Below are 10,916 nucleotides of genomic sequence, written 5' to 3' on the forward strand. Positions count from 1 at the left end.
TCCATCAATCCAAGAGCAAGATGATCCCAATGATGCTATTGACATGGAACAAGAGAGAAGGGATCATCTTCGCGAATCCATACTTCATAAGGAGCTAGAGGAGGCCCTAAAGGTGAAGGTAGTAAAGACCCTTGAAGATGAAAGAACAGTTGAAAGGAGTTGTCATGGAAAGAAAATCATCAAGGATGAGTACGATTTTATATTAAAACTACTGGACAAAGCAGTAACTATTGAAGAAGAAGAAGTGGTTGCAGACTTAGGAGATGCTGAACCTCCATGGGAAAGTCAGGTTATAGAACCTCCTTCCAAGGCGATTGAAATTGATGCTGAGGAGGGTGTACAACCTCCAAGGCATATCATGATTAAGAACTTGGAAGAGGTCGATCAAGAGATGAAGATTAAAGAAGAAGAAGCACAGCCTCTCATGCCCTCGGTAAGCAATGAAGAAGAGATTGAATTGGAAAAAAGCTACCAAGAGGAAGAGGTTGAAATTGAAGAAGCTTGCAAAGAGGTGGAAGTTATCAAAGAGCACAAGGGAGTGGAGCTTGGAATCACCTTGCCAAAGTTATTGGAGACCCCTCCCCCTAAGTTGCCATCATCCTTCACAACATTCAAGTGGGTAAAATTCATATCCCTTAGCTTTCTAATTCCACTTGAATATGGGCTACTGGAGACGGATGGTCAACTTAGAGCTCTTTGTGGTATTAAGAGTAAGAGGACGATGGTTCGTGGTTGGAGTTGTCAAGCAAGGTTCAACATGATTGCATACTCAAAGTTTAAATGCAAGGGTTGGTGTAAAGCTCAACTGAATGGGTCTAAGAAGTTGTTTGGATGCCTCAGTGAGAATTTTAAGGCTGAACCACCCGGATGGAATCATGATGATCAACAAGAAGACGGGTGCAAAAGCAAGTTTGGGATCCTGGAATCTGTTCTGACATCCAACACCCCGGGAGCCTAAGAATCTGTTTGAAGCTGCTCAAAGGCTTTACGTGCCTAGTTTGGGACCCCGGAGGCCGTTGGAATTCCAAACACTGGTGGAGATTTTTGGATGAATACAAGCATAAGCCACCATAACAGGAAGCTCATCAAATGTCCAACTTAAGGACTTTAACTAAAAGTGCTAGGTGGGAGACAACCCACCATGGTATGATCGTTCTTTTTTTCATCTTTATTTAGTTTTATTTGTTTTCGAGTTTTATTTTATTTTATTATATTGAACCTGGAGTTTTGCATCACATTCATATTAACACTGCATTCTGCATCTTTTCAGACTAAAAAAAAAAAGCACGCACGCGACGCGGCAGCGTCGCTGACGCGTCCGCGTCACAAGTGCGTTGTGAAGGAAAGAAAGTAAACAGAAAGTCACGCGAAAAGCGTGGCTGGAGGCGCGCTAATGGCACAAATTGATCCACGTGACTGCGTCGTCGATGCGGCTGCGTCATTTAAAAATAGCTTCCCCGCGCGTCCGCGTCACCCACGCGGCTGCGTGACCTGAAATCGACGTAAAAAGGGTGCATGGCCGAAAGTTGTGCTAGAATGGGGCTAGACTTGTGTTGGAAGCCCAAACCCTCCCACGCGAACGCGTGCCCCACGCGCTTGCATTGTTTTCAAAAGATGGCCAGTCACGCGATCGCGTCAACCACGCGACCGCGTCACCCAAATTTTTGGCAAAAAGAGTTTCGAACAGAGAGTTGCGCGACCGCGAGGCTGTACTCGCGCCAATCGCACAAAACAGGCCACGCGATCGCGTGACCCACGCGTCTGCATCACCTGACCTTATCGCGAACCACGCGACCGCGTCACTCACGCGTGCGCGTCACAAGCGGCGCACAGAATATCCAGATCAGCCAATTTTCTTATATTTTCTTCTCTAATCCTTATTTTTCTTATCTTTTCTTATTTCTTTCTTCTTCCTTTCTTATTTTCTTTCACCTCCATTCTATTCTATTTTATTTATTTACATATTTTTGTTCATTGCATTTTAAATTTTGTGCATATTTTTATTTTCTTTTCTGAATTTTTTATTTTTCTATTGGTGTTAAAAATTTTTTTATTCAATTGTTGCATCTTTTCTTGAATTTATTTTGGTAACTTGTTTTACACTGTGGGATGATATTAATTATCTGCCAATGCCAATCTTTTATGATACTTGCACTCCATTTGCATTGACATGAGCTTGTATTGATACTTCCATTACCCACACTCCTCCCCTATGTTACAAATTTCATACCACTGGCATGCCATGACTTCTATTGTTTTCTCACTTACATGTTGAAGCTTCCATGTAAATGAGACGCTTATCATTTGGCATTAACCCACCCATACTTCATTTATTTTCTTATCTCTATTACTGGGTTACCTCTCTTCCCTTTTTCTTTCAGGATGGCCACCCGGAAGGGAAGCGGAAGACGTTTACATGGGGAGATAGACAAATCCATCTGCACAATCCTTAGAGAAAAGCAACAGTTGAAACAATCCGTCCACTTGCACATCTTAGCATGCACCGAGGATGGTGCAATCTTTAAGTGTGGAGAGGTCGATACCGATCTCCATGGGTTAGTTACTCTTCTATCTCAACACCAATGGTTTATTTTTCCTGTTAGTTGTTGCATTTGCATGTTTGATTGCATCTTTATTTGATTTTATGCATTTAGTTACTACTTGGTTGAAGTAATATTTTCTTTTTTTTCAAGAAAATTTTTAGAGAATTTCACTAATTTGAATAAAATTTAATGTTACACTTGTTTGAAGAGATATTATACTAGAACATGGTTTAGAGCTCGAACATACAAAACCAGTGAGATTTTTGAGCCTATTTGAATTGGTTGCATTTTACCAACCAATATTTTATTTTTGGTGTGTGTTTTTCTCTCTAAAATTGTGATCTTTGTCTTACTTAATTCTATATTTCCATGGTTTGATATATACATGCACTTATATGATTGAGGTCTTTGTTTCACTGAGCTTACATACCCATATGGCCTTACCTTTCATTATCCTTTGCAAACCAATTTGAGCCTATTTTACCCCTTTTATTCTTTATTTTAGCTCATCACTAACTCTAAGCGGAAAACAATAATGTCTTTAATTTGAATCCTTGGTTAGCTTAGACTAGTGAGGGTGCTTATGAATTCAGTGTGGGGAAAAGTGGGTTTGAAAATGTTTGGTTTAAGAATTGGGTGTTATGTGAAAGAAATAGGACATGTTCATGCATTCAATAAATTAATTATATGCATTGAGAAAAAAAAAAGAAAAAAAAGAAGAATAAAAAGAGAGAGAAAAAGAAAGAAAAAGAGCAAATAAGTAAAAGGGGACAAAATGCCCCAAAGTAAATGGTGAAAGCAATGCATATGTACTGTACTTGAAATTAGAATGCATGAATATGTGGAAAACATGGTTAATGGATAGTTAGATGTGGTATTATGATTACATGGATTGTCTAAAGTTAGGTGGAAAGTTTAAGTTAATTAAGGATTCAGATTTTAGTCCACTTGGCCAAATACAATCCTACATTGACCCTAACCCCATTACAACCCTTAAAAGACCTCTTGATATGTGTATCTGTGCATTAAATTTATGTTGATTGTTAGATGAAGAGCAAGCCTTAGAAAGCAAGGTTAGTGGAGAATTGAGAGAATCGAACCTTAAACACTTGAGTGATTAGAGTGTATACACTACCAGTGAGGGTTCGATGCTCAATCCCTTGTTCCCTGCTTTCATAAGCTATCTTCTTACAAGTTTACTTGTACTTTATTTTGTATGATTTGAATTAGTGGAATCTGATTTATATTTGTCTTGGAGAACTTATTTTACTTTTAACCAAGTAGGTAGAAATATTCTGCATATAGTTGCATTCATACAGATAGGTTGCATTTCATACATTCTACCATTCCCCTTCACCTTTATAGTTTCTCTTGAGCTTAGCATGAGGACATGCTAATGTTTAAGTGTGGGGAGGTTGATAAACCACTATTTTATGGTTTATCTTGTGTTCAATTGAGTGGATTTTATCAACTCTTTCCCCACTTATTCATACTATTTGCATGGTTTTACAACTCCTTCCTGATTTTGTGCTATGATTGAAAACATGCTTTTTTGATCTTATATTTGCTTATTATTAATCCTCTCTTATTACCATTAGATGCCTTGATATGTGTGTTAAGTGCTTTCAGAGATTATAGGGCAGGAATGGCTTGAAGGATGGAAAAGAAGCATGCAAAAGTGGAAGGAGTACAAGAAGTTGAAGAAACTGCAAAGTTGTCAGCCTGACCTCTTCGCAATTAAACAGTCATAACTTGAGCTATAGAGGTCCAAACGACGCGGTTCCTATTGTGTTGAAAAGCTAACGTTCGGGGCTTTGATTTGATATATAATATGCCATAGTTGCCCTGACGCTAGGCGACGCGACCGCGTGCTCCATGCGGACGCGTCGCAGTGACGGAAATTCAGCTTGTTGAATTCGCAACCAGCGAATTCTGGGTTGTTTCTGACCTAGTTCTCAGCCCAGAAAACACAGATTAGAAGCTATAAAGTGGAGGAATGCATCAATTCATAAGGAGGCTCTCATATTTACAATTTTGAGATTTAGATGTAGTTTTTAGAGAGAGAGGTTCTCTCCTCTCTCTTAGGATTAGGATTTAGGATTTCTCTTAGTTTTAGGAGCAACTCTCAATCACAGGTTCTTTATTTTTATTTATTTTCCCAATTTAATTTATGAACCTTTCCATGTTATGATTTGAATATTTTATTTAATATAATTTGAGGTATTTCAGACTTATGATTGCTCTCTTTAATTTATTAATGCTCTGTGTTTATCCAAGTTATTTTCATTCAAGTAGACTTTCTTCCCTTTTGGCTTTGGTTGAATCATTGGAAACACTTGAGCTATCAAACTTATTGTTGATTAAAAATTAGAATTCTTCAAGAATTAATTTGAGTTCCAATAACTCTAGCCTTTCCCAAGGAAAGACTAGGACCTGAGGAATAAAAATTAATTCATCCACTTAACTTACCTTCATAGTTAGAGGTCAACAAAGTGGGAGAAAAATCCAATTCTCATTACAATTGATAAGGATAACCAGGATAGGACTTCCTGTTTTCATACCTTGCCAAGAGTTTATTTTATAGTTATTTATTTATTTTATTCTTCTTATGCAACATACTGCTCCCTAATTTCTAAAACCCCTAATTTACAAACTCATAACCAATAATAAGAACATACCTCCCTGCAATTCCTTGAGAAGACGACCCGAGGTTTAAATACTCGGTTATCAATTTTAAAAGGGGTTTGTTACTTGTGACAACCAAAATGTTTGTATGAAAGGACTTTTGAAGGTTTAGAAACTATACTTGCAACAAGGATTTATCCGCAAATTTCTAGACCACGCAAAAGTCCTCTCATCATGGAGCTCCCTCCCTAGCTTCAGTCAGCACCTTCCATGGTCTTTTTCCTCTTTTCTCGGTGATGGTGCGATGAAGATGATGAAGAAATCCACTCTTGCTATCTCTTTCTCCTCCTCTGTCCGTTGCTGGTTCTCTCTCTCTTTCTCTCTCTCTGTCTGTCTTTTCCCTCATTGGTTCGTATATGAAATAAGTAAGGATGAAAAACTAGTGGTTCTTTGAACAACAGAAGGGAGGTGAGATGAGCTAGTGGTAAAGAACTTTGCTGGTTCCTCCTTCTTGTAACACATAGACAGGGAATTAAATGCAAGTGGTGGAACTATGGTTACTCCTTTAGTTTGGTTCGGTGCTGGGATGCAAAAGAGTGAAGGGAATTAATCAAGGTAAGCTTTTCTTGGTTTATAACTTGTCATTCTGCTAAACCAAGGGAAAGAAAATGGAATTGTGGTTTAATCTTGGTTTATCAAATAACCAAGGGTGTTTTGATAACTCAATCAGGTGCGGTCTTGAACTAACTAATCTAATGATATATCTATTCTTTTCACTTATAAAGTCTAAATCTGCCTTTTTATTTTATGATGAGGTGATTTTCAGATATTTATCAAATTTCTCATCACATAGTTTTCGAGAATAACTCTATGGAGAATCGAGTATTACATCCTACCCACCTTACAAAAAATTTCGTCCTCGAAACTTCGAGTATACCTAAGGAATGTAAACTATTAGCAAAAATACGTCCTAACTATGGTACTATATTAACGCAATAGTTATCTTACAAGAAAAGGGATTCAATCCTAAGGACGTCCATAAGCGAAGTCGATGGAAACTCTTCACGTTCGTATCTCGTGCTACTACGCTTCTGCTGCGCATCACTCACATCGAGTCATCTTGGATTCATTATAACCATTTTCGTCATACCTGATCTTAAAGTTTACTTTGCGTAGAGCCAAGTCTGTCCCGAGGTTTTGTGTCGTAGTCACTTGGTAACTTGCTTGCACTACGCCTCATGCTTTGTGGTGTGTCCTTCGGTTAGTTAACTCCTCATACTGGTTTTGCGAAATGCCTAATCTTCCTTGGATGGTGATTCTCCTTCTCGGGTTTCTGGGTTAAGTGATACGTGCTTCAAATGTTCGAGATATGAAGAGTTCAAGTATTATTTAGAAGATATTAGTTTACATTTTTAGAATATTTTAATTTAATATATTTTGATTTTGTTTATTTAATTACTAGATTGGGCCTTATGTTTATGGGCTTTAGGATTTTTCTTTGTTTTAACCTAATAAGAGGTTATAAATACCTCCTTAGCTATTGTAGTCGTAGTATAGAATGATTTAGAGGTTTAAAAACCCCTTTTTTGGTTTTGTGATGAAACCATGGTGTGGACAACTGAGGTTGAGGAGTCCTTCTTTTGTTGCATCGGGGAATTGGGTAGAAGGTTGAGGAGTCCCTTCGATTCAATTTCCAAACTATGACGTTGACAAGTTAGGTTGAGGAGTCCCTTTCTTGTTGTGTCAAGAAATTGGGTAGAAAGTAGAGTGATTCTCTTTGTATTTAATTTCAATAAAAAGATAAACAAGACAAGAATTGAAATTGAATAGAAAAGATACAATGAAATTGAAATAAAAACAAAAAGGATAGGTTGAAATTGAATACAAAGAGAATCACTCTACTTTCTACCCAATTTCTTGACACAACAAGAAAGGGACTCCTCAACCTAACTTGTCAACGCCATAGTTTGGAAATTGAATCGAAGGGACTCCTCAACCTTCTACCCAATTCCCCGATGCAACAAAAGAGGGACTCCTCAACCTCAGTTGTCCACACCATGGTTTCATCACGAAACTAAAAAAAGGGGTTTTTAAACCTCTAAATTATTCTATACTAAGACTACAATAGCTAAGGAGGTATTTATAACCTCTTATTAAGTTAAAACAAAGAAAAACCCTAAAGCCTATAAACATAAGGCCCAATCTAGTAATTAAATAAACAAAATTAAAATACATTAAATTAAAATAGTCTAAAAATGTAAACTAATATCTTCTAAATAATACTTGAACTCTTCATATCTCGAACATTTGAAGCACGTATCATTAAGTTGTTCATACTTTGAAGACTTGAACTCATCAGGTTGATTCTATCTTTCCCTTGAGGTCTGACATAGCCTTTCAGTATTCTGCGTACATTCTGTTGTGGGCACCGTTACTAGCTTTTCTACGTGCATCCTAGCTCTACTGAAGTCACCTTAGTTCCTTTGATATATGAATGTGTTACTCAAAGTGTCACATCATCAAGATTGAGCATCTCCTCAGAGTAGGTGCACTCCTAGTTGTACGTGTCATACTTCCAAATCGAGTTGTCCACGGTTGAGGCTTGATAAATCCGAATAACAAAGATAGTTGGGGTGCGAGGATTTGACTAAAGTCAAGTTACTACCTTAATAAACTAAGCTATTCTTATCTACTCTCGTACTATTCCTATCCCAACGTCTAACAGTCAACCGTACTTCTAAGTACAGTAGCTGCGTCCAACACAAATATGGTTATCAGCATTTAAAAGTTTGATGATGGCGGTCTATCTGATAATCGCAAGTGTTGCAAGAAATACTATATCGAAAAGTTCATCTACTCAGTCATTGAGGTCCTATTCATTCCCAAAAATCAACATCAAGGTGACCAGCCTTAACATATCAGGTCAAGTTTGAATAATTTCTTAACAAGCACTTGCAGATGATCATGCTAAATGTATCAATAAAGATACCCTAACGGCATGAGAAAAAAAAGCAGAGTATGCAATGAAGCATAGTCAGTCCATTCCCAGGCTCTATTAGAAACAAACTGCTCTGGTACCAAATTGTAATGACCCAATTTTTGGCAGGTCTGGATCAGTGCCAGTCATCAGGTCTCACTTCTCAGTAACCATACAATACTCTAGACTCGGTAATATTTACTACATATGGGCCTTTTATACTAACGGAATTGCGTATGTTATCTTATTTTTTTATCATATCCTTTTTCTTAATAAACCAGTTAGCAACAAAAAAACTATCATTAGAAATATAAAATATAACATAAATACCAAACTAACAGTAAAGTCAAATAGCAACAAGATTATAAAAAAACTTTCATACCAATATTGGTGCGCGAAATTAGAACTCGCACAACTGAACCGGCAAGTGCATCGGGTCGTCCAAGTAATACCTCAGGTAAGTGAGGGTCGATCCCACGAGGATTGTCGGATTGAGCAAGCAGTGGTTATCTTGTAGATCTTAGTCATGTGAATAGAGAGTTGATTGTTGTGTTGTAGGCGCATAAACAAAACAATGACGTAAGCAATAAAGAATTGACGTAGAAACAATAGTGAGAAAATAGTTAAGGCTTCGGAGATGCTTGTTCTTCCGGATTAATACTTCTTAGTGACTACTTCAACAATGAGTGATTCATTCAATGGCAAGGCTATATGTGATTAAGCCAGGGGTAGTGGTCATTAATCTCCTCTGGTCTAAACCAAACGCCTAAACAGGTCAGTCAATCTAGATAAGGGTGAAGCTCATGCAATTCAATCTCTGATGATCCTACTCAAAATATCATAAAAAAGGTCGGATCTTCCGAATCGGAGAATGATGCTCAGAATTCTAGCCTTGATGCCGCAAAGACCTCAATTACCCATGACTAACGAGGTTTTATGTCACATACCCCAATTAGCCCAGATAACTTGTTGGAACCTGTGATGTACTCTCAAGCTGTATCCTAATACTATCCAGGTTAGGACTCGTAAAGAGCTCATGTAGAATAAGGGGTCATACTTTCGTTCCACCCCATATTCATAAAGATGAAAAACGACAATACATCATAGAATGGAATCAAACATATATTAAAGGAGAACAGTAATAATATTAATCCATGGGAATGAGCAGAGCTCCTATCCTTAACTTGGGAGGTTTAGCCGCTCATAATGTACAGAAAAAATGTATGATAAGTTTTGAGAGGCCAAAGATCCTAAACATGGTGATCTTCGCCTATATATACTAATCTAATAATTAAAAAATTACAAAAATGAAATAAACTAAGTAGAAAGGTGCGAAAACCCACTTCTGGGCCCACTTGGTGATTGTTTGGGCTGAGCTGGCGTTTAGCTTGGAAGAATGAGTGTTGAACGCCTATTAAGGGCTTGGTGGCATTGAACGCCAGGTTTGGGCATTCAACACTGGCCTTGGCCCTTTTGGGGCGTTGAACGGCAGAAAGGGGGTAATTTAGGCGTTCAACGCCCATTTTTGGGCAGTCTTCTGCAAAAAAAGGTATAGACCATTATATATTTCTGGGAAGCCCTGGAAGTTAGCTTTCCAACTCCATTGAGAGCGCATCAATTGGACCTCTGTAGCTCCAGAAATGCTCGTTTGAATGCATAGAGGTCAGAATTTGATATCATCTACACTCCTTTCTTTGCCTCAGAATCAGACTTTGCCAAAACTTACCAAATTCACCAAAAAATTACCTAAAATCATAAGAAAAACACAAAAGCTCAAAGTAGTATTTAAAATGTGATTTTTTTTACTAAAACCTACTAAAACATAGTAAAACTCAATAAAATATACTAAAAACACTAAGAAATTAGTATAAAAAAGCGTATAAAATATCGGCTCATCAGAACACCAAACTTAAACTGTTGCTTATCCTCAAGCAACCAAAAACAAAGTAGGACTAAAAAGAAGAGAAAAATACATTAAGTCTTAGAGTTGTCAATGAAGTTCCATTCCAAACATTGAATGGGACTATTAACTTTTTACTTCTGAATAGTTTTGGCATCTCACTTTCTTTTGAAGCTCAAAAATGTTGGCATCCCTTAGAACTAGAATCTGGATGATATTATTGACTCTTTTTTGTTAGCTTTTCTTGATTTTTGAACACAGCTTCTTTTGGTGCTTTGCACCTTTTTGAGTGTAGCCGTGACTCTAAGCGTTTTATTTTCCCGTATTACCACCGGATACATAAACGCCACAGGCACTTAACTGGGGGAACCCTTTGGATTCGACATTAGCTTTGCTTAAAGTCTCATACAGTGGTGCCCAGAGTTCTTAAGCGTACTTTTAGGTTTGGGATCACGACTTTAACTGCTCAGTCTCAAGCTTTTTACTTGACACCTTCACACCACAAGCATTTAGTTAGGGATAGCAGCTCATTTGAACTTTTTAGGCCAATTTTGACCTTCTGATGAGAGGAACTTTTGCATGGTCTAGAAATTTGCAGATAAATCCTCGTTGCAAGTATAGTTTCTAAACCTTCAAAAGTCCTTTCATACAAACGTTTTGGTTGTCACAAGTAACAAACCCCTTTAAAATTGATAACCGAGTATTTAAACCTCGGGTCGTCTTCTCAAGGAATTGCAGGGAGGTGTTCTTACTATTGGTTATGAGTCTTGTAAATTAGGGATTTTAGAAAGTAAGGGAGCAGTATGTTGAATGATAAGAAAAATAAAATAATAATAAAATAAACTCTTGGCAAGGTATTATAACTGGAAGT

This window comes from Arachis hypogaea, chromosome 18 (assembly GCF_003086295.3).
Source record: "Arachis hypogaea cultivar Tifrunner chromosome 18, arahy.Tifrunner.gnm2.J5K5, whole genome shotgun sequence".
In the NCBI taxonomy this organism is placed as follows: domain Eukaryota; kingdom Viridiplantae; phylum Streptophyta; class Magnoliopsida; order Fabales; family Fabaceae; genus Arachis; species Arachis hypogaea.